Source organism: Pogona vitticeps, chromosome 3 (genome assembly GCF_051106095.1).
Source record: "Pogona vitticeps strain Pit_001003342236 chromosome 3, PviZW2.1, whole genome shotgun sequence".
NCBI lineage: Eukaryota > Metazoa > Chordata > Lepidosauria > Squamata > Agamidae > Pogona > Pogona vitticeps.
The window spans coordinates 3,248,271-3,269,767 of NC_135785.1; the positions used below are offsets into that span (position 1 = coordinate 3,248,271).

General features: G+C 48.5%; 1 protein-coding gene, 1 long non-coding RNA gene and 1 pseudogene across 4 annotated transcripts in view; 2 read left to right on the forward strand and 1 right to left on the reverse strand.

Moving 5' to 3' along the window:
• The window catches only part of LOC140706097 (mannan-binding lectin serine protease 1), a 167,117-nt gene that overhangs the window by 22,697 nt on the left and 122,923 nt on the right, over window positions 1-21,497 (forward strand). The window lies entirely within an intron of this gene.
• LOC140706099 (cytoskeleton-associated protein 5 pseudogene) lies at window positions 6,014-8,593 on the reverse strand (annotated as a pseudogene). The gene has a single exon (XR_013543230.1). The product of XR_013543230.1 is annotated as a cytoskeleton-associated protein 5 pseudogene (transcript).
• On the forward strand, window positions 8,922-12,750 carry LOC144587970 (uncharacterized). The gene is made up of 2 exons (XR_013543236.1): window positions 8,922-10,406; window positions 10,482-12,750. It is a non-coding gene; the product is annotated as an uncharacterized LOC144587970 (long non-coding RNA).

The following is a 21,497-nucleotide window of genomic DNA, read 5'->3' on the forward strand; positions in this document are numbered from 1 at the left end:
CCAGAAAACTTGCAACTGACTTAGGAAGCTAGGAAAACCACCTTATGTTAGATCAGGGGGCATTGATCCATCTAGTCTAATTATATCATGCTTGCTGATTGGCAATGGCGATCCAAAATGTTTCTGGCATCTTCCTGCGGTTTCAAATCCTCTCTCGAGTTTAAGGCAGGAATCTTTCCCTTCTTTACGGGGAGACAGCTACAGGACTAAATCTGCCACCTTCTGCATACAAAGCAGAAGTTCTACCCCGGAGCCACACTCCCTCCCTCTGAGCTACGCCCCTTCCCAAACTTAAAAAAAAAAAAAAAACAAATTTGAAATCAGTCTTGAAATCAGCCCCCAATTGTCTTAATCGGAAAAGGAACACAGTGACTACCTTTTAAAAGCATGAACATGAACATGCTTTTAAAAGGATATTTTTTTGGTGCAAAACTTTCATTCCAGTTCAAAATTCAGCCAGGCTTGAATATTTAGGAGGTGGATATTAATTTCTGGCGGAAAGGAACCCCAGAACAATTCAGAGGTATCAACGTTCTAGTCGTGCATTAAGGTTTCTCCCGGCTTCTGGCACCTCTACAGACCAGTTGGGGATAATACATGTCTATTTATAACAAGCCTTTTAAACAAGGCACCTGAGTCTTTTCCCAACACCTTTCGAAAGCCACTCTTCCTCCTGTGATGGCCACTTTCCATCGGAAAGGCGCACTGCACGTCCCCAAAGCGCCCTTCGTCCCCGCCTGCCACCCCCACCCACCCGGGAGAATAAGCCTCCCCAGGGGCCGGAAAGGTTTTGCGCCGGGAGAGACCAGCGGGCGGCTGAGCCAAACCAGCGAGAGCCAGGATCGAACCTTTCCGAGGAAAGGAAATCTCCGGTGTTTCTCTCCCCCCTCCCCACCGCCCCGGGCCAGCATGTCACCAGCCCACAAAGCGGGGCTCCAGCCGCTGGAGAGACCCTCCTAGCCATCCTTCTAGGGTGCATGAAATTTTAAAAATTCAATCCGATTCACAACTCACCTCATTTCCCCTTCTCCGCTGTTCTTGGGAAGGGTCTCCACTCCGTTGTGTCGGAGAGGAGCTTGTGGGGGGTCCGTTGATGCGCTCCCAAATGTTCAGAGGTCTGGCTTATCTTTGTTCGGGTCTGTGCGTAAGAGCGCACGCGAGCGAATGTGTCTCTCTTGTGTTTCTGCGCTTCTCTGGCATTCCCCATGCTGGTCACGCCTTCCTCCTCCTGCAATCCTCTCCCCTTCACCCTCTCTCACACACATACGCACACACGCTCATACCCCAACAGACCTGCCGGCCCCCCTCCCCTGTTCTTCCACACACCCCCAACAATTCCCCCGGCTTGTCAGTGTCAGGGGAAAGAGATCAAAGCGCTGCAGCATCACTTTGATCCCTGCTTTCCCCTCTTCCGCCTTTGAATTGTGGTGCTGGAGGAGACTCTTGAGAGTCCCGTGGACTGCAAGGAGAACAAACCTATCCAGTCTGAAGGAAATCAACCCTGAGTGCTCATTGGAAGGACAGATCCTGAAGCTGAGGCTCCAATATTTTGGCCATCTCATGAGAAGAGAAGACTCCCTGGAAAAGACCCTGATGTTAGGAAAGTGTGAAGGCAAGAGGAGAAGGGGACGACAGAGGACGAGATGGATGGACAGGGTCATTGAAGCGACTGACATGACTTTTGACCAAACTCTGGGAGGCAGTGGAAGACAGGAAGGCCTGGCGTGCTCTGGTCCATGGGTTCACAAAGAGTCGGACACGACTTAATGACTAAACAACAACAAAGCACCATGTGCTCAGAGCACAACTGCCTTCAAGGGCCAAATGCACCCAAACCAACCTCCAAACAGCTCACAACAACCATCACCTCCAAGATAATAGACACAACTTCACCCCATTGGTCTCTTCCACCAATCCCACCCAAATGCCCCTAATTAATTATGCTGGGCTCTGCAAACTCCCTACTAGCTATTATGGGCAGAATTCATGGTGTTGCAGAGCGGAAGTGTGTTTGCTGCTACGCTGAACAGAGAAAATTAAAGCTTGTCCTTTGCACAAATTTAAAAATGCCTCCTGTGTGAATATCAGATTTATTACATTTTTATTTAGTGGGTCTCTGTTTAAAGACAGGCTTTTTATTGCTCTGATAGATTTTGTTATCCTGCCTGTGTTTATTTTACAATGATCTTTCATCCAGCCTGTTCTTTTCTTCCTCGACTGTTGCTTCCTGGAATTTGACCTGGTTCATTATACAAGTAAATGAAAACAGACCTAATTGAGCTAAAGAAAATGCAGCATGTAGGGAATTTCCTAATTCAGGTGGTCATATACTGTCTGCATCCGTTCTCTGAGTAAATGGTAAAAAACAGCTTTCATTACTCAAAGCAAGACCCTATTTCCTTGGAAATACTTCCATCTGCATGTCATAATCTCCATACAGATGTAACAGCTCTCATATGCAACAAAACAGTGAGATTAGCTGTAGCATCTGTTTTAACATCAGCAGAGGGATCAGTGATGTCATGGAATGCTCACAATAATTTTAGCTTCTGAAGGAGAAGGTTGAGCGGGGGGGGACAGCTTTGCTTAGGGAACAAAAAAGAAGGAAGATATGAAGGTGAACTATTCTCTTTAGAATTGAAGTTTCAACATGGAAACGGCCCAAGCATCTATCTTGACTGAGATGTGCAATGCTTTGTTTGTTCAGTCGTTTAGTCGTGTCCGACTCTTTGTGACCCCATGGACCAGAGCACACCAGGCCCTCCTATCTTCCACCGCCTCCCGGAGTTGTGTCAAATTCATGTTGGTTGCTTCGATTACACTGTCCAACCATCTCATCCTCGGTCGTCCCCTTCTCCTCTTGCCTCTTGCTAGAGGACTCAAAAGGCTTAGAATATGACTCTTGTCTATCACTGGAGATTGTTGGCGCTGTGGGCTAAACCGCAGAAGCCTGTGCTGCAGGGTGAGAAAACCAAGCAGTAGTAAGATCGAATCCACGCAACGGAGTGAGCTCCCGTCGCTTGTCCCAGCTCCCGCCAACCTAGCGGTTCGAAAGCATGCAAATGCAAGTAGATCAATAGGGACTACCTCGGTGGGAAGGTAACAGCGTTCCGTGTCTAAGTCGCACTGGCCATGTGACCACGGAAGATTGTCTTCGGACAAAACGCTGGCTCTATGGCTTGGAAACGGGGATGAGCACCGCCCCCTAGAGTCGAACATGACTGGACAAAAATAGTCAAAGGGAACCTTTACCTTTACCTTTACTATCACTGGAGATGACAATAAATGACACCCGGCAGGGCCATTGACTTCTGCTAAGAGGGACGGTTCCTCATCTGACTTGAAGGGTTGGACTAAATGACCCTGGGATCTCTAGACCACTGAGCTTCCTGTTCATTCCTGGGACAGGCCCGGAACGCTTGGCCGGAGCTCAGCCTAGGTCAGCTACAAAGCCTTCTGGTTGAGGTCTTTCTCCCAGGTGAGCCACATGGAGGTGTCTGTTAGGGAGGACTCCCAGAATGGAGAATGATGGGATTTGTGCATCCCCCCCCAAAAAATCCAGAAAATCCATCTGTGCTCACAACACCGCTGCCTCAAATCTTCGAAGGCTCTCTCTCTCTCTCTCTCTCTCAAGTCTGTTGAAGTTTGTTGCTGAAAGCAGTTATGTTTGTCTGACTGCTGTTGTAAAGTAAATACCAGTAAGTATAGAACCATTTTCATTCTTTCTCCTGCTAGCATCTCAAAGTGAACTACTGAGACTGTAAGTGCCAGTTAGTGAGAAAAGGGGTGGACTACTCTGGGTGGAACTTGAAACTATTCTGCTCTGGGAATCCTTGCACTTCTGCTGTGCAGCTGAAGGAGTTGAATCAGAAATTCAAAACTCTGCAACAGTTTCTTTTGTTAAGAGAGAAAAAGATTGTCTGTAATTTCTCCACATCAGGAATCAAAAGATGATGGAAGTCTCTGTTTCCATTATCTTGAGAATAATGGAGAATGTATGCATATGGAAAGATCATCTTTCCATGGGGCTTTATAGACTCCCCTTTGATGCCAGTGGGGAAATTTCAGTCCGGGTAATTGATCCTCATTCCGTGGGTGGCCATGGCAACCCTATTGCTCACAGCAGCTTGTGTTTGACAAGTACAGGAGAGATGTGAAACTCTCTGCGTGTGGAATAGGAGGTGTCTTCCACACCCCCACGCAAGGAAGTAAACTGCCCACTTTCCCAAGCTTGCTCAGTGGTCTTTCTTTTGTATATCTTCTGTGCTTCAGGTACGTCCTTATAGGAAGACTGAGAAGTTTAGTCGAACAGAAATGAAATGTGTTTCATTAGGCAGAAGAAAGGTGTTATGACAATGTGCGAGATTACAGTGGAAGGAAAGAAAGCCGCCCAAGTCAAAGCCCCTTCCAAGGGGACCTCCCCCCCCCCGCAGGTGGCCTGTTGATCCCACCCACGGACGACTCAAGGCCTGTTTTGAATGAATGTGTGGTACAGTCCTCAGGTTGCTAACCATGGCAGGTTTCCTCTGTTCATTAGATATTTAACAAGCGCTTTCCCCGGGATCATGGTCTCTCCCCTGCCAGGTAAGTATATAAGCTTTCCCCAGGGCTCTAGGTAAGCCCAGTCCATGTGATTTACAGATGTCTTTTTCTGTCAACCCTTTGGGTACCGACAAAATGACCCCTCAGCAAAGCCTGGAACACCGCCCGGTGGCTTTCAGAATCATACCTTGGCCAGCCTTATTCCCTGCACTGTCGCCCAAGGCAGGCCTGCCCAGTGCGATCCTTGCACAGCCCAGCGAGTCTTGGAAACACCCAAACCGACAGTGGGAAGGACCTCAAGACTGAGCTTGTAAGCATCCAATTTCCACCCATGTCGATGAGGTTTCTCATCTTAGCTCGTCCTCTGAGAAACAGCCGTCTGCTCTTCTTCCGGTTTTGCCTCCTGGGCTCCACAGCAGCCACCGCATATGCACAATCCGCTGTCTCTTCCATGCCTCACCATTATTAATTATTACTGTGGTTATTCCCACAATGCAGCAGTCAGGCAGAGGTATTCGGTTTTCGGCATAATCCCTAGGAATGTGTGAAGCTGTCTCGGGATGATTTAAACCATCCCTCCTCCGGCCTCATATTTTCAATGGCACCATCAGATCTTCCGGGAGATTAAATGTGAAAAGACACAACTCCAAGACAACCAGTAGCATCTCCCCCTTAATAATTTTCCCTAATACTTTCTCTCATCACCTTCCCCCCCCCCTTAGAGCAGTGTTTATACAGGAGTATACCTTATTTTTTTCATATATAAGACTATACTTTTGTCTAAAATCTTTAAAAATCGAGGGTCGTCTTATACACTGAAGTAAGCTGAGGAGAGAACAAAAACAAGTGGAGGGGAAAAGCAGGGATTAAAGTGATCCTGCAGCGCTTTGATCTCTTTCCCCTTACACTTGCTAAACCCCACTTAGATTTCTTAATTTGGGATTAGAAAAGTGGGGTGTGTCTTATATATGGGGGCGTCTTATACACGCAAAAATACGGTAAATCATGCAAAACAAGGTTTTCATGATTTGTGCAGGTGATACCTGAACCTTCTCATCCATGGAAAGCAGTGAGGAAGCAAGCGGGTTGGTTGGTTCTTGAGCCAGGTCCAGTTCCCTATAGCAGTGCTTCCCAGCCTTGGGTTCCAAAATGTTCTTGGACTAAAACTCCCAGAAGCCTTCACCAGTCATTATGCTGGCCCAGATTGCTTGGCATTGTAGTCCAAGAACATCTGGGGACCCAAGGTCGGGAACCACTGCCCAACAACCTCTGTGAAGTTGGGTTTTTTAGTTCTTCTATCAAGGCCAGCCCAAATCCTCCTGTTTTTGTTGTTGTTGAACCTGGAAAGAACTGTAGAGCACATAAGTGCTACATTGAACGGTGACGTCTAAAGCACAGAAACACCCTAACATCTCAAGAGCCAGCCCCCCCCCCCCCGTCAGCCAACCCCTGTGATCCAAGAGTCATTGGCTATTTTAGGCCAGTGGTTGATTTTATTGTTAAGTTTTAGACCTCGTGAATGATTTGCTGGCCTGAGAAGCAGCCCTTGTGGATAGGATACATGATTAGATCATGGACTCCCTGCACCAGGGCCTTTTTCTTTGGGCTGGCTTGAGCGCAATGGGCGAAATCTCCGCCTCAGCCTAATTTGGTTTCTCGGCAAAGGAATTGTTCCTTTCTCTCTCTGATGCGATAACTGCCAAGCCGCGCTTGACGTAACTCCTGATAAACAGGGAGCAGTTCTTCAGGAACGGTTCGAAATCAGCCTGCGGACATTTCTCTTTGTATTTGTACAGCTCTACCAGGCCTGCCCTGGCCGCTTTCTTGGAACGGATCTTCTCAAAAATCTCCGCCAGCGTGTCGTCCGCTTTGTCTTCAGCTGGGGAGGATTGCCGCCCTTGGTTGGAGATTCATGGGGTGGATGTTGGAGGAAGATGTTGTCCACTGTGGGGTGATTGCAGAAGGGCATGACGTCCGCGTTCTCCATCCCAGGCTCGTCTGGGTGGAAAACCCCATCCTCTTCCTCGGAGTTACTGTCAGTTCCATGGCTCTGCTTGGAGCCCTCTGCTGAGCCCACCCTAGCACTAAGATTAAGGAACTGACTCCCCAGTTTTTCTTCCCTGCCCTGCTTGCCTTCGACCTCTTTGATATCTTCCTCTAACAAACTCATGTGTTTGTCTGATATATTCCCAATCATCTTGAAGGCCTCCACTCCGTACACGTTCCGGACTATGCCAATGACTCTCAAGGCAGCCATGTGAACAGCATTGTTTGAATCTCCCGTCAAGGTGAGGATGGTCTTCAGAACCTTGCTCGGGTTGGGCTGGCACACCTCTGGACCGTAAGCCTTGAGCAGCCATCCCAGCTCTTTCAGGCAGCCCACCCTTTGGTTGGCGTTCTTGGCCTGGGCTCCCTCCAGGAGGAACACGAAGGTCCTGGAGGGTGGGTACACGACGGTGACCTGCCTCACGATAGCCCGGACCTCTTTGAGGATGGACTCCTTGGTCACCCCCATCTTCAAGAGAAGGTAGGGCAGAAAGGAGGAGGCCTCGATCTCCGTCAGCTGGTACCTCTCCTCAACCAGCAGAGCAAAGAGTTTCCTGAGATACTCCAACGTTTTCATCAGCACCCACGTGTTGGTGTCAAACAAACGCAGGCTGAGCCATTTCAAGACGAGATCCAAGCAGGTGATGACCCCTTCCTTCTCTGCCTCCAAGCGCTTGGTCATCACCGTCAGTGCTCTAATATGGTGCTGGAAATTGGAGTGGAACATCTCCTCCTGCAGCCAGTTAGAGAGGCAGCCGGACATCTGAGCCTTCAGCTGCTCCACGTACTTGCTACTTGGAGTGGGGAAGTTCCATTTCAGCACTTTGAGAAACTTCTCGTCCTTGGCCCTCTGCTCTTTTCCCTTGGGAATAACTATGAAGATTGGGCCCAGCTTGCTCGTGTCTTCCTTCATGCCAAATTTCACCTGAATCTTGACATTCGGAGGCCTCTTAGGTTTGGGCACGGCTCCTTCTGGACTGGCTTTCTTGAGATCCAAGCCCAGCTCACCGGATTCGACTTTCTCGGCCAGAAAGGAGACCGTAGGGGACTCCTGGATGGGAGCCAAGGTGGACTTGAACCAAGAGGTCAAGTCCGAGTTTGCCTTCATTGGCTGGACAGCTTTCGCTTTCTCCAGCAGAGCGAGCACCTGTTCCCTGGAAGCCGGCTTCAGCTTGCTGGCTGACTCAGACATCTTCTCAGAACCGAGGTGGAGAAGGAAGAAGGGCAGGGCCTTACAGGCCGCCAGGCGTGTTTCTTCATGCCTGTCTTCCAAGGCGGAATAGAGGTGAGGCACGCACCGCAGAAGGTCGGTGGAGACAGAACTGGAGGACGAGGGCAGCTGCTCGGCCAGCCACCCCAGAAGCCCTTGCCTTTGGCTGCCGTTCTCCTTCTTCAGATTTGCCAGGAGCTCTTCCCCATCCAACCATTCCTTCACGCCTGTCTGCTCGGCCCAGGCTTCCACCGTAGCGAGGGCCGCTGCTCTCAAGCTCCCCGTGCTGTCTCTTAGGATGGCGATGATGGACAATCCCAGAGTCTTGACGTGGGGCCTGAGGGCAGGGCCCATGACCCTCGCCAGCTGTTGCAGGACAGCCAGGGTCAGTTTCACGATAGCTCTGTTGGAGTCGTGCAAGCAGGAGTTCAAAGTGACAGGGAGATCCCCGAGGGTGGGCTGGATGGCATGGATCTCCCTCAGCATCCTCAACACCTCCTCCAGCCCTTCCCTCCGGACTTTCCAGTTGGAATCCTGCATCTTTGAGATCAGCTCAGCTGAGATCTTCTTGCTGATATCTACAGCATCATTCCGCCTGCAGGGCTGGGGGTCGGGGCTGTCCAGATGTTGGAGACAGGAGGCTGGCAGGACGGCTGCGGCTGCCCGCTCACATGACTCTTCTGAAAGTTCCTGCTCCGGCGCATCCTGAAGCTCTAGCACCGAGGTCATCAACCCCCGGTCCGCAACCCACCACCGGTCCGTTGTCTGAGCCAGACCGGTCCGTGAAAAGATGCCTCCCCCCCCGCACGCACTCCCCTCCCCACAGCTGCTTTGCCCAGGCACACACGTGCCAGCACCGGCGTGAGCGCTCCCTCAACCCTTCACGGGGCCAAGCTGAAACTATTTCTGTTGGGTCCCTGCCGCCGGCGGCGCCATGAGCTTTTTGTTCTAAGTGTGAGGGCCGCCGGGTCGGTGGGTGGGTAGATGAGGGAAGGCAGGCAGGCAGGCAAGCAGGCGGGCAGGGCCACGGCGCAAGCCTCTTGCTGGTCCCATGGTCTCCTCAGCAGTTTGGGTCGGGAGGCTTTGCCCACGGGCCCAGGAGCGGCACTCGAGCCATCTGGGGCTTCTTCGTGAGGAGAGGAAGCCCTTCAGCTTCCCTTCGCACCACCCGAGCAAGGCTCGTTAGGGCTGCCTGCGCGATGCGACGGCCTCCCCACACAGGGCCGGCTGGAAGGTCGCAGCTTCCGTGAGGGGGGAATTTACTTTGAAGTAAAAGACTCCTGGGGCCTTTTCAGCCTCTCCTCGGGGCTTCACCGGGCATCTCTGCGCCTTGCTCCACCACCCTTCCACTTCCATATTTGCACCTTCTGCTTTTCCCCCCTCGTCTGTGTCTCCCCCTCTCCCTTTCCTGCCTTTTCTCCTTCTTACCCTTGACCTCCTCCCGTTTTTCCTTTCTTGCAGGCATCTCCCACCCCCACTCTTCCCCCTCTTCATTTTCTTCTGCTTTATTTGCCTCCCTTCGCTCCGTCTGGGCAAAGCTCATTAGGGCTGCCCGGCCGGCTGGCCCTATCAACATAGCCTCCCCAGGCAGGGCCAGCTGGAGGTCGCAGCTTCCGTGGGGGAAATTGGTGGGGGTTTACCTAGGAGTAAAAGCTTCCTGGGGCCTTTTCAGCCTCTCCTCAGGGCTTCTCCCGGCCTCTCCCTCTCCGTGCCTAGCCTTGCCGCCCTTCTCCCCCTTTCACTTTCATTTTTGCACGATCTGCTTCGTTCCCTCATCTGTGTCTCCCCCTCTCACTTTCCTGCCTTTTCGCCTTCTTCCTCTTGACTTCCTCCCCTTTTTCCTCTCTTGCAGGCACCCCCCCACTCTTCCCCCTCTTCATTTCCTTGTGCCTTATTTCCCCCTTACTAGGCAAAAGAGAGAGAGAGAAGCACTTTTTTACTTTGGAGGGTTTACTGTGCTAGTTCTCCCCTCACTTGCCTGCTAAGATATTTTTTAAAAGACTAAAAGAACTAGGAAAGAGATTCTGGATTGTGGATTCCTCTTGATCAAATGGAAGGAACTGAAGGTATGGGGGGGGGGGTCAAGAACCTTTTCTGTTATCATAGTGATCAAAATCGAGATGGGGAGTGTGCAGCAAGTGTGTTTCCTTCTGCTGAAATGGTTGGTTATGTTGCCTTCAAACCACATCCTTTCTTAAAAGTTGGAAAGTCTATGCATGTCTGTCTGTCTGCCTGCCTACCTACCTACCTACAAAGTAGCTGACTGTCTGTTTCTCTGTCTACCTGTGTGTATACATATGCATTTGTATATATACATTTGTATATATTTGCCTTGTTTGTGTGTGAAGGGGAAGGGGGTTATCTTATATGAATACCTGAGTAATCCTTACAGCTGAGTTGGAGGAGAGTGGGGCCTTGGAGGTTGTAAACTAGTCTGGTTCCCCATATGTCTCTGTGCTATTCCCTCCATTATAGCTGCTTGGAACTCCCTAGTGGTTTTTTTTTCTTTTTTTTGTAGCCATAAAATGAAATTTAATCCCTTGTCTTCAGTGCCTTCCCAAGCCTTCTCAAGGGAATACAGAAGGTAATGAATTGCCCCTTCTCCCCAGTATTCTTTTCTATGAGACTGATCTGTCCCAGGTGGTACTTATAATTAAGCAATGTATGGGTATCAAAGAGATAGGTGTTTTTGTTTAAGTGTGTGTTGTTTTTTTGCTGAAGCTGATAGATTACACAGCTAGTGCTGTTATGTACTGTATATGTATAGGGGGCATCCTGGACAATAACCTTGAGAAATTTCTCATCCTCCTTTTGTAACCTTGTACTGATGCCAACATTGTGTTCTTAATGTATGTTTTGGGGAAAAAAACTGGAATGGAGAGGCAAACACTGAGTTCTGTTTTAAAAAGGCGTTTTAGAATCTTATGTATCTAAATTTAGCAATCAGCTGCATAGTACTTGACATCCAACAAAGTTCCTCTCTTTGTTGTTGTTTATTCGTTTAGTTGTGTCCGACTCTTTGTGACCCCATAAACCAGAGCACGCCAGGCCCTCCTGTCTTCCACTGCTTCCCGGAGTTGTGTCAAATTCATGTTGGTAGCTTCGATGACACTGTTCAACCATCTCGTCCTCTGTCGTCCCCTTCTCTCCTCTTGCCTTCACACTTTCCCAACATCAGGGTGTTTTCGAGGGGGTCTTCTTTTCTCATGAGATGGCCGAAATATTGAAGCCTTAGCTTCAGGATCTGTCCTTCCAGGGTTGATTTCCTTCAAAATGGATAGGTTTGTTCTCCTTGCAGTCCAGGGCACCACAGTTCAAAAGCATCAATTCTTCGGGGGTCAGCTTTCTTTATGGTCCAGCTCTCACTTCGATACTTTGCTACAGGAAAAACCATAGCTTTGACTATGCGGACCTTTGTCAGAAAGGTGATGTCTCTGCTTTTTAAGATGCTGTCTAGGTTTGTCATCGATTTCTTCCCAGGAAGAGGGCGTCTTTTAATTTCGTGGCTGCTGTCACCATCTGCAGTGCTCATAGAGCCCAAGAAAGTAAACTCTGTCACTGCCTCCTTATCTTCCCCTTCTCTTTGCCAGGTGGTGATAGGACCAGTGGCTATGATCTTAGGGTTTTTTTATGTTGAGCTTCAGACCATTTTTGTGCTCTCCTCTTTCACTCTCATTAAGAGGTTCTTTAATTCCTCCTCACTTTCTGCCATCAGAGTGGTATCATCTGCATATCTGAGGTTGATATTTCTTCCAGTATGTCAATTTCTTCTCATTACATTTAATCTTAATTCTGTCTTGGGATTCCTCCAGTCCGGCCTTTCGCATGATGTATTCTGCATATAAGTTAAATAAGCAGGGAGACAATATACAGCCTTGTCATACTCCTTTCCCAATTTTGAACCAATCAGTGTTTCCGTATCCAGTTCTAACTGTTGCTTCCTGTCCTACATAGAGGTTTCTCTGGAGACAGATAAGGTGATGAGGCACTCCCATTTCTTTAAGGACTTGCCATAGTTTGCTGTGGTCCACACAGTCAAAGTCTTTTGCGTAATCAATGAAGCAGAAGTAGATGTTTTTCTGGAACTCTCTGGCTTTCTCCATAAACCAGAGCAAGTTAGCAATTTGGTCTCGAGTTCCTCTGCCCCTTCAAAATCCAGCTTGTACTTCTGGGAGTTTTTGGTCCACATACTGCTGAAGCCTGCCTTGTAGGATTTTGAGCATAACCTTGCTAGTGTGTGAAATGAGTGCAGTTGTCTGGTAGTTGGAGCTTTCTTTGCACTTGGCTTCTTTGGGATTGGGATGTAGACTGATCTTTTCCAGTCCTCTGGCCACTGCTTCGTTTTCCAAACTTGCTGGCATATTGAGTGTAGCACCTTAATAGTGTCATCTTTTAAGATTTTAAATAGTTCATCTCAAATGGCATCACCTCCACAGCCGTTGTTCTTAGCCATCCTTTCTAAGGCCCACTTGACTTTGCTCTCCAGGATGTCTGACTCAGGGTCAGCAACCACACTATCAGGGTTGTCCGGGACATCCAGATCTTTTTGGTATAATTCCTCTGTGTATTCTTGCCACCTCTTCTTGATTCTTCTGCTTCTGTGAGGTCCCTTCCATTTTTGTCCATCTTTGTACAAAATGTTCCTTTAATATCTCCAATTTTCCTGAACAGATCTCTGGTTTTTCCTTTTCTATTGTTTTCCTCTATTTCTTTGTACTGTTCATTTAAGAAGGCCCTCTTGTCTCTCCTTGTTATTCTTTGGAAGTCTGTGTTCAATTTTCTGTAACTTTCCCTATCTCCTTTGCATTTTGTTTCCTTTCTCTTCTGTGCAATTTGGAAGGCCTTGATGGACAGCCACTTTGCTTTCTTGCATTTCCGTTTCTTTGGGATGGTTTTGTTGCTGCCTCCTGTAAAATGTTACTAGCCTCCATCCATATTCTTCATGTACTCTGTCCACCAAGTCTAGTTCCTTAAATCTGTTCTTCACTTCCACTGTGTATTTAAAAGACTGTAGAAAATAAACTTGATTTTTGATCCTTCAGATTGGAAATGTGTGGGCACTTTTTGTGGAAGACTCTTGCTGTGGGACAAATGGTTTAAAAACTTTGAGAAGAGGAACAACTCATACTGGGGGAAAAACATATTCTCCCTCTACAGCAGAGGTCATCATTCCCAAGGTGTTGGTGGGTGGGTTTAAAAGGTGCTTAGTTTGGTTTAAAATGTGTTTTGTTTAAAAGTTGCCTTAAAAAATCCCCCTAGTAGTGGTACCCGCTGCACGGATCCCCCCACGCCCCCCCTTCACTGACGCCGGTCCTTGGAAGAATGGTCTTCAGCAAAACTGGTCCCTGGCATTAAAAATGTTGGGGACCACTGCTCTAGCATCTTGGCCCTCGCTCAGTTGGTGGCTCTCGGCTCAGAGCAAATTACAGTCTAGCAACACGCACTCAAGGGCTCGGAGGAATCCTTGGGGATGTTCCTGGCTGCCGTTCCCCCCCCCTCCCCGGAAAGGGGCTGATGGTCTCCAGCCTTTGGGACAGGGGGCCTTCCCAAGAAGCCTGCTGCTCCAACTAATGAGGAAGGGACTCCTGCCCTGAAGACCAGCAGCTGTCATTGTGATGTCACCAGTGCTTCTGCGAGAATGAGGTAGCAAAGGCCAAGGCAGTCAAGAACCTATCACATTGAACAATACATTAGTCTTAATATTTTGAGCTGATTGGACAGCTCTGGGGTTTAGACCAGTGGTTATTAACCTGTCTTTTACCATAGTTGTTGTTGTTTAGTCATTAAGTCATGTCCGACTCTTCATGGACCAGAGCACGCCCGGCCCTCCTGTCTTCCACAGCTACCCAGAGTTGGGTCAAATTCATGTTGGTCGCTTCGATGACCCTGTCCATCCATCTCGTCCTCTGTCGTCCCCTTTTCCTCTTGCCTTCACACGTTCCCAACATCAAGATCTTTTCCAGGGAGTCTTCTCTTCTCATGAGATGGCCAAAGTCTTGGAGCCTCAGCTTCAGGATCTGCCCTTCCAGTGAGCACTCGGAGTTGATTTCCTTTAGAATTGATAGGTTTGTTCTCCTTGCAGTCCAGGGGACTCCCAAGAGTCTCCTCCAGCACCAAAATTCAAAAGCATCATTTTTTTTTTTTTTTTTTTTTTGGCAAATAGCCTTCTTTATGGTCCATCTCTCGCTTCCATTTTACCACGGACTCCTCTCTAAATACTAAATACCACCAAGACTTAACTCGAGATTAAAAACCCTGAAGTGCACCAAACATTTATTTAAAGTTTCTGATGAAAGTTTTTCAGACTTGGATAGAAGGGAGAAAGAAGTCAAACCTGTTAATGCACACACTTCTACTCTACATTGGCTGACTCTGACTCTCTTCCTGTGGCTTCTGAGTGCCTGCTCACTAGTAAGAAATGTCAGGTGCTTTCTCTCATCCACTCAGCATCATTCACTTGCATATTCTAACCAATTTTGACTTTTCTTTGTTTTGAATGGAGGCAGTGGGTTACAAAAGCCAAGTTTTACACAAAGCAAAATTAAGGAAATTAAGGAAACAAGGAAATTAAGATTTTGTTTTACATTTCCTTTCCTTTCCTTTCCTTTCCTTCCTTCCTTCCTTCCTTTTATCCAGCATCACCTCCTTCCTTCCTTCCTTCCCTCCTTCCTTCCTTCCTTCCTTCCTTCCTTCCTATTTGAACTGCAAAAGATCTTCAAGCCTTCATGGACTCCCTGTAAGGACATCACAAGGGGATATGCAGACAAGCGGTTAAGAACCTAGGGTTTAGGTCTCTGGCTGTAGTGCCAGCTGTTGGGAGTTCAATTCTCCACTGTGTGTCCTGGGAGAAAAGCCAACCTCTGTGGGCTTGGGCCGACTGCACAGTCCCAGGGCACTCCTGGAAGAAGGAAATGGGAAACCATTTCTGAGTACGTACTCCTGGCACAGTGGTTAAACTGTAGTACTGCAAGCAAAACTCTTCTCGTGGTCAGTGTTTGATACCAACGGATGTGCCAGCCAGCTCGAGGTTGATTCAGCTTTCCATCCTTCTCAGGTCGTTAAAAGGAGTACACAGCTCACTGGGGAGAGAGGCAATGTGTAGCCTGTATAATTAATTAAAAATTTGTAAACCACTCAGAGAGTGATTTAAGCATTATGGGATGGGATATAAGCAGCAAAAGAGGACCCAAGGTTCCAAGTCCTCCATACAGAGCACGTCACCATAGTCTTTCGAGACTGAAGGATGCCTACCCTAAAATAAGCAGCACACTTTGCTTTTTTTAAAACTCTCTACCTAGAAAACTCTGAAAAGAGCCACCATCAGTCAGAACTGACTTGACAGGACACAAGTCATTATTCATAATATATTGATGCTTTTTTAAAAAAATTGTTTGGCACCATTCAGTGGCTGAACATGCGATTTCTAAGCAAAAAGCCCCAGTTCAGCTTGCCAGCCGCTCTTTTAAAAGGATCACGAGGTGCACAGCCCTATCGAAGACAACCCACCACTTTGAGACCTTGAGAATTGGTTGATCTAAGAACCTAAGAAAGGGCCCTGATTCTGGCTCAGACTGAAGCATGTGTGTAAGTCCTTCCCACAGCTATAGCTCCTGGCCATGTTTCCAGTTTTCTCTCCCTAACAGTCTCTTCCCTCTAAAGCAGTGGTTCCTAACCTTGAGTCCTCAGATGTTCTTGGACGAAAACCCCTAGAAGCTTTCACCACTAACCGTGCTGGCAAGAGAGTCTGGGAGTTGTAGTACAAGAACTTCCGGGTTACCCAAGATTGGGAAGCACTGCTCTAAATCCTTAGCTCCCTCCCTTCCCCACCCAGCCTTCCAGACTTCACAATAATAATTAAAGAAGTAGTTCACCATTCCCTTCTTGTTCATAGAATCATGAAGTTGGAAGGGACCTCAAAGGCCATCGAGTCCAACCCCCTGCTCAAGGCAGGAATCTAAGTCAAACCAAATCTGACGAACAGTTGCCCAATTTTCTCTTGAAGGCCTCCAGCTCTGGAGCACTCAGCACCTCTTGGGGTCATGGGTTCCGTTGTTGTACTGCTCTAACAGTTAGGAGGTTCTTCCTCATCTTCAACCGAAATCTGGCTTCCTTGAACATGAGCCCTTTGTTGCATTTCCTGCACTCTGTGATGACTGAAAACAGGTCCTGCCCTTCCTCTGTAGGACAGCCTTTGTTCCTTGTGGGAAGATATTGAGCTGGAGAGGCATTTGATCTGAGCCAAAATCAGGGCAATTCTTAGGTCCTTAGGATTCTTGAGATCAGCCAACTCTCGAGGTCTCAAAGTAGTTGGTTGTCGAGGCAGAGAACACTCAGAAGTGGTTTACCTGTTCCCTTCTTCTGGAAGGATCCCTGAGTCTACCGTGCAGCTGGCCCAAGGCCACCCAGCCTGGCTATTTCTCCCAGGAGGCACAGCGAGGGAATCAAACTCCCAACCGCTGGCTCCGCAGCCAGAGATCTAAACCCTTGAGCTATCCAGCCAGCTCTTCCCAACTTAATCCACACATTTTATCTAGATCTTCTCTCCCATCAGAAACACTGGCTATTTCTCATGCCCTCCGGCTGTCACTCAGCCTCCGTAATCCCTCGACTCTCTTCTTCCGACATACAAAAATCCTGGCTGGAACAAAGGCATTCTGGGAACTTTAGCGTTTCGGACAACCTCAGCTGTAAAAGGAAGCGCTCTCCTGTCTCACGCTGACCTGCCGGTTGAGGGATTTGCAGGCTTGTAATCCAAAAAGAATAATTTCTCATTTCTTCTCTAGGATGTGATCAATCCAGATTTCGAGCTGCGCTGGGTGGAATTCTTCTCCCCCTAATCTGGGACACTTGGCAAGTTTCCTGAACGATAAGGGGAAGGTTTTTGTCCCAGTAAACCCCCAGCTCCTTTCTCATGGCTCTTTGCTATCCCAGTTCCGCCCTCTAAATCTCCGAGAGTGTTTGGCTCTCTCAAAATAAACAATATACCCGCTCGGTGTCATCATCATCATCATCATCATCACGGTGTTACCACATTGGCCCATGCCAGTGGCGCCAAATCCCAACGCTTCTTTTTAATTCAGGGTGATTTCTTTCCGCCCGTATCATCTTTTCTGCCCCAACCCACCCACCCCACCGAAGGGGAGGTGCGGCCCGGCAAGAAGTTGATCCGGAAAGCCTTCGGCACCGCGTCTCCTTTCCCTCCCTCCGGGTGCAGAAGGATCGTAGCCTCTGGCCATCAGCGGGGGCAAAACTAAATGGGCTCCTCGGGTCCCGTTGGTCCTGCTATAACATTTTTTGGTTCTCAGTTTTTTATTCGAAGTAAGTGGGGAACAGCCACTAAATGATAAAATACAAGGGAAAAGAGAGGGCGTGTTCCCTCCCAGCCTTCTTTGGCGTGGAGTTTGCTATCCGATCCCCATAAGGCAGAAGTCCTGTGTGCTGTTCCCCTGAAAATAAGACCTAACCTGAAAATAAGCCCTAAGTAGGATTTTTCAGGATGCTCGTCATATAAGCCCTACCCCCCGAAATAAGCCCTAGTGAAGTGAAAGCCACCCTCCACCCTTGTGCATCAACCAGAAGAAGAGGACAGGACGGTCTTTGAATAAATGTTTGTTGTACATGAACAAAATGAAACATCCCCTGAAAATAAGCCCTAATGTGTTTTATTTGGAGCAAAAATTAATATAAGACCCTGTCTTATTTTCGGGGAAACACGGTAGGTCTGCTCGGGAGGAACTGCTGGTGAGCTTCATCCTGCCTACTTCTGCAACTAAACTGGAGGCCTTTCTAGCTATGCACACTTGGCACAGGGCATGGGGTCCCTGCTTTGCTCTGGACGCCAATTCTGAGCTTTGCAAACAAGTCCCCATTGGGTCCAGAAAGGTTCCCTTCTCTGCCCTGCCGAATCTGAACGGATTTGCAGATTCGTTGTCAACACTCAGACTTCCATTGGTCAACTGAAATGTCTATAAACTTTCCATTTCATGAAATTTGGAGACCTGGTAGACTTTAGGGGAAAGGGGTAAATTTTCAGGCAGCTAGGAGGATGGGTCATGGGTACCAGGTATTCTTGAAGTTTGCTTATGAAAATACAACCAGGGATCAGAAGCCACCTGGGTCCCATCCTGTTCCATTTGATGGCTCTGATCTGAACCAATTTGGAAATTTACCTTCATTTAGAACAGAATCTGGGCTTTGGGATTCAGTCCAGACCTTCTACATGACAGAATTTTGGAATTTTGGATTTTCCCTAGTCCTCTGAAGCGCCCAACTTGAAATAAAATTGAGTAACCCATAGGCATCCTTCAGTCTCGAGAGACAATGGTCACGTGCTCTGAATAGAGGTCTTGGAACAGTGTCTAGTGTGGCTGAGGAGGCCAATACGAGAGTGACCATCCCTTCCACATTGAAGACAAAGACAATCTGTCCCCTGTCCAGCTCCCTGATTTTGCTGCTTTCAGGATTGCCTCTTCGCCTCGGCCTGCTGGACAAGGGTCTCTTCAAATTGGGAGAAGCTGTGCTGCACCACCTGCCTCCAGTCTCTGATGTCAATGTTTCCCATCTGTTGAGGTCCATTCCTAAGGCCTTCAGATGCTGCTTGCAGATCTCCTTGTATCGCAGCTGGGGCCTCCCTCTGGGGCAATTTCCCTGCACTAATTCTCCATACAGGAGATATTTTGGAATCCGACCATCAGCCATTCTCAAGACATGCCCGAGCCAATGTAGACCTCACTGTTTCAGTAATGTATACATGCTAAAAAAAGTAACACAATTGGTGAATAAATAGTACAGGATTTAAGATAAAAGATCTGAAGTTAACAGGATGCATCTCACATCCCTCACAATGAGAACTCTCTTCTCTTTTATATAAGCTTTCATATCACCCACCCCACTCTGTTGGTGTCACCCCAAACCTTCCTTAACACAACTTGAGGCTTAAGGAACTAACTACTTAATTACTTAACTAACTGAGCACAGAAGGCACACATCATTTGAGCGCAACCTGATAACCTTGTCCCTTCTAATGATCTCAGTTCAACAAACAGGTCCTGGAGCTTCATGGCTTTCGGAGGAGCTTAGACTAGGGCTGGGCAAAGTGGGGGGGGGGGCGGCAGAAGTTGTGGGAAGCTGCAATTCCCACAATTCCTCACCACTGTCTATGCAGGATGAGACTCACAGGAGTCACAGTCCAGAAACATCTGGGAAGCTACAAATTCCCTACCTCTGACCTAAGACGGCCCCTTTAACTCGGGGCTGCAAGAAGGCAGGCCGAAATAGGTATCTCCTAGGGCTGGTCCTCACACAGGATAGCCTGAAGCAGTCAGGAGTCTAGAACTGCAAATTGCTAAACCTTTCCTCCTCCATTATCATACCACCGCCCCTTCGCCCACCTCAAAACTGCTGTCATGTTGCATCCTGCACCACAGTAGACAGCAGGAAGAAGCACACAGACGCACATGCATGTGTGCGTACATACACCCAGACAGAAGGAAAACTAACTCACCAGGAGGAAGGGTTCTAGCAGGAACAGGATAATCTGAATAACACTGCCCGTCTAAACTTGTTGGTCCAAGTCTCCGTCATATTCAGGGAGGCTCATTCCTGAGAAGACGTGTCTAAAACTGCTCTGCCCAGCAAAGTGCACCTTGACATTATTTACCTGTGTCAGCCAACCCTCATAGACTGATTTCTGGCTGGCGGAACTGTGATCAAAGACGCTGGCCTGCCATCGCACGCAGTGTTACTTGTGCTAACTATTCACATATATATGCACCCTCCCGTCTATCATTTTTATTTATTTATTTAAAATACTTCTGTCCTACCTTTCTCCTCCAAAAGGACTCAAGGCCGCTCACATAATGAAAAAGACCATATTCAAAAACTAAAACAGGAAGTATACAAATATTTAAAAGTTTAAGAAAGAATTAAACAAGCATATTGAAAACTGTCAGTGAAATCAATACTACTTCTTTCACAGGACAACATGGGGTCATCTGTCATTTTGCGGCTTTGGCTTGTTTGTTAAGCACCATGAACTCTTAGAGGAAGAACCAAAACTGAACAATGAACAATAAAAACAAAGGGTCTTCCAGGCCAACCTCCTCATGCAGAGAAGACACCAGAGAAGGCATCCAAGACATGCACAGCAGGAGAGGAAGCTGAACACCTTCCATATGCGTTGGAACGGATTTTTGGTATCACCTGGCAGGACAAAGTTACAAATAGAGTAGCTGGAATTTTAACATGTATACATTACTGAAACAGCGACGTCTACGTTGGCTTGGGCATGTCGTAAGAATGGCTGACGGTCGGATTTCAAAAGATCTCCTGTATGGAGAAATAGAGCAGGCAAAGTGCCTCAGAGAAACCACAGATGCCATACAAGGAGATCTGCAAGCGGGATCTGAAGGCCTTAGGGATTGGACCTCCACAGATGGGAAACTCTGACCTCTGAGCGCTCAGCCTGGAGGCAGGCGGTGCATCATGGCCTCTCCCAATTTGAAGAGACCTTTGTCCAGCAGGCCGAGGCAAAGAGGCAGTCCCAGAAGCAGCAAAATCAGGGAGCTGGACAAGGGACAGATAGTATTTGTCTTTAGTGTGGAAGGGATGGTCACTCTCGAATTGGCCTCCTCAGCAACACTAGACCCTGTTCCAAGACCTCTATTCAGAGCACATGACCATCGTCTCTTGAGACTGAAGGAGGCCTTATTTAATGTGTTACTGAATTTTATTTCAAGTTGGGCACTGCAGAGGACTAGGGAAAATCCAAAATTCTGTCGTGTAGAAAGTCTGGACTAAACCCGAAGGCCCAGATTCAGTTCTGAATGAAAGCAAATTTCCAAACCGGTTCAGTTCAGCTCAAAGCCATCAAATGGAACAGGATGGGGCCCAGGTGGCTTCTGATCCCTGGTTATATTTTCAAAAGCAAACTTCAAGAATACCTGGGACCCATGACCTATGTCTGAAAATTTACCCCTTTCCCCTAAAGTCTCCCTCTGCTTATGGTCCTGTCCGGACGCCCTGTCCAGCCCCCCCTTCCCTGCTTATGAACCGCGGGTGGCCTCCAAGGGGGGGGGTCCTGGTGGCCCTTCAGGAGGGCTGCTCAACACTCTCCCAAACAAGAACAACCACCACCTGGGCCTTCCTTCCCCCCCCACGCCCGAGTGTCCTCCTTCTCTGAGGGGGGGGGTGCACCCTTTCTCCCTCAGGGTGCCTAGGAAGGCCCTCCTCAATGCCTGACTGTCCTTAAATCACACCTGGGGGGACGGGCGGGGGGGCGCCTTGGGACTGGGCAGCTTCCCCCCCCCAGGAGGAGGAGGAGGAGGCCATGCAGACACGACGGTTGCCCTTCTCCTTTCCCACAGGAACCGCCATTTTCCCACCGAAGGGCAGCGGGGGGGAGGGGTGGCCACCTGACTCTCTCTCAGAGTCTGACTAAGTGATGAGGAACAGCTCTTTTAAAAACCACCCTTGGACACTGCCTCCCCCTACATTATAGGAGAGATGTCCTTTCCCCCCTTCATTGGTCTGGTAGGGAGGGATGTGCCCCCTGCCCTCTTGCTGGGCAGCGCTGTTTTCCCTCCCTCCTCCTCCTCCTCCTTTGGTCCTTGCAACGGCCTCCTCAGGTAGGTTAGGCTGATAAAAGGGTTTCCGTCCCTCCAGGTGACCCACTTGACCCCAGTGGAATTGGAACCCAGGT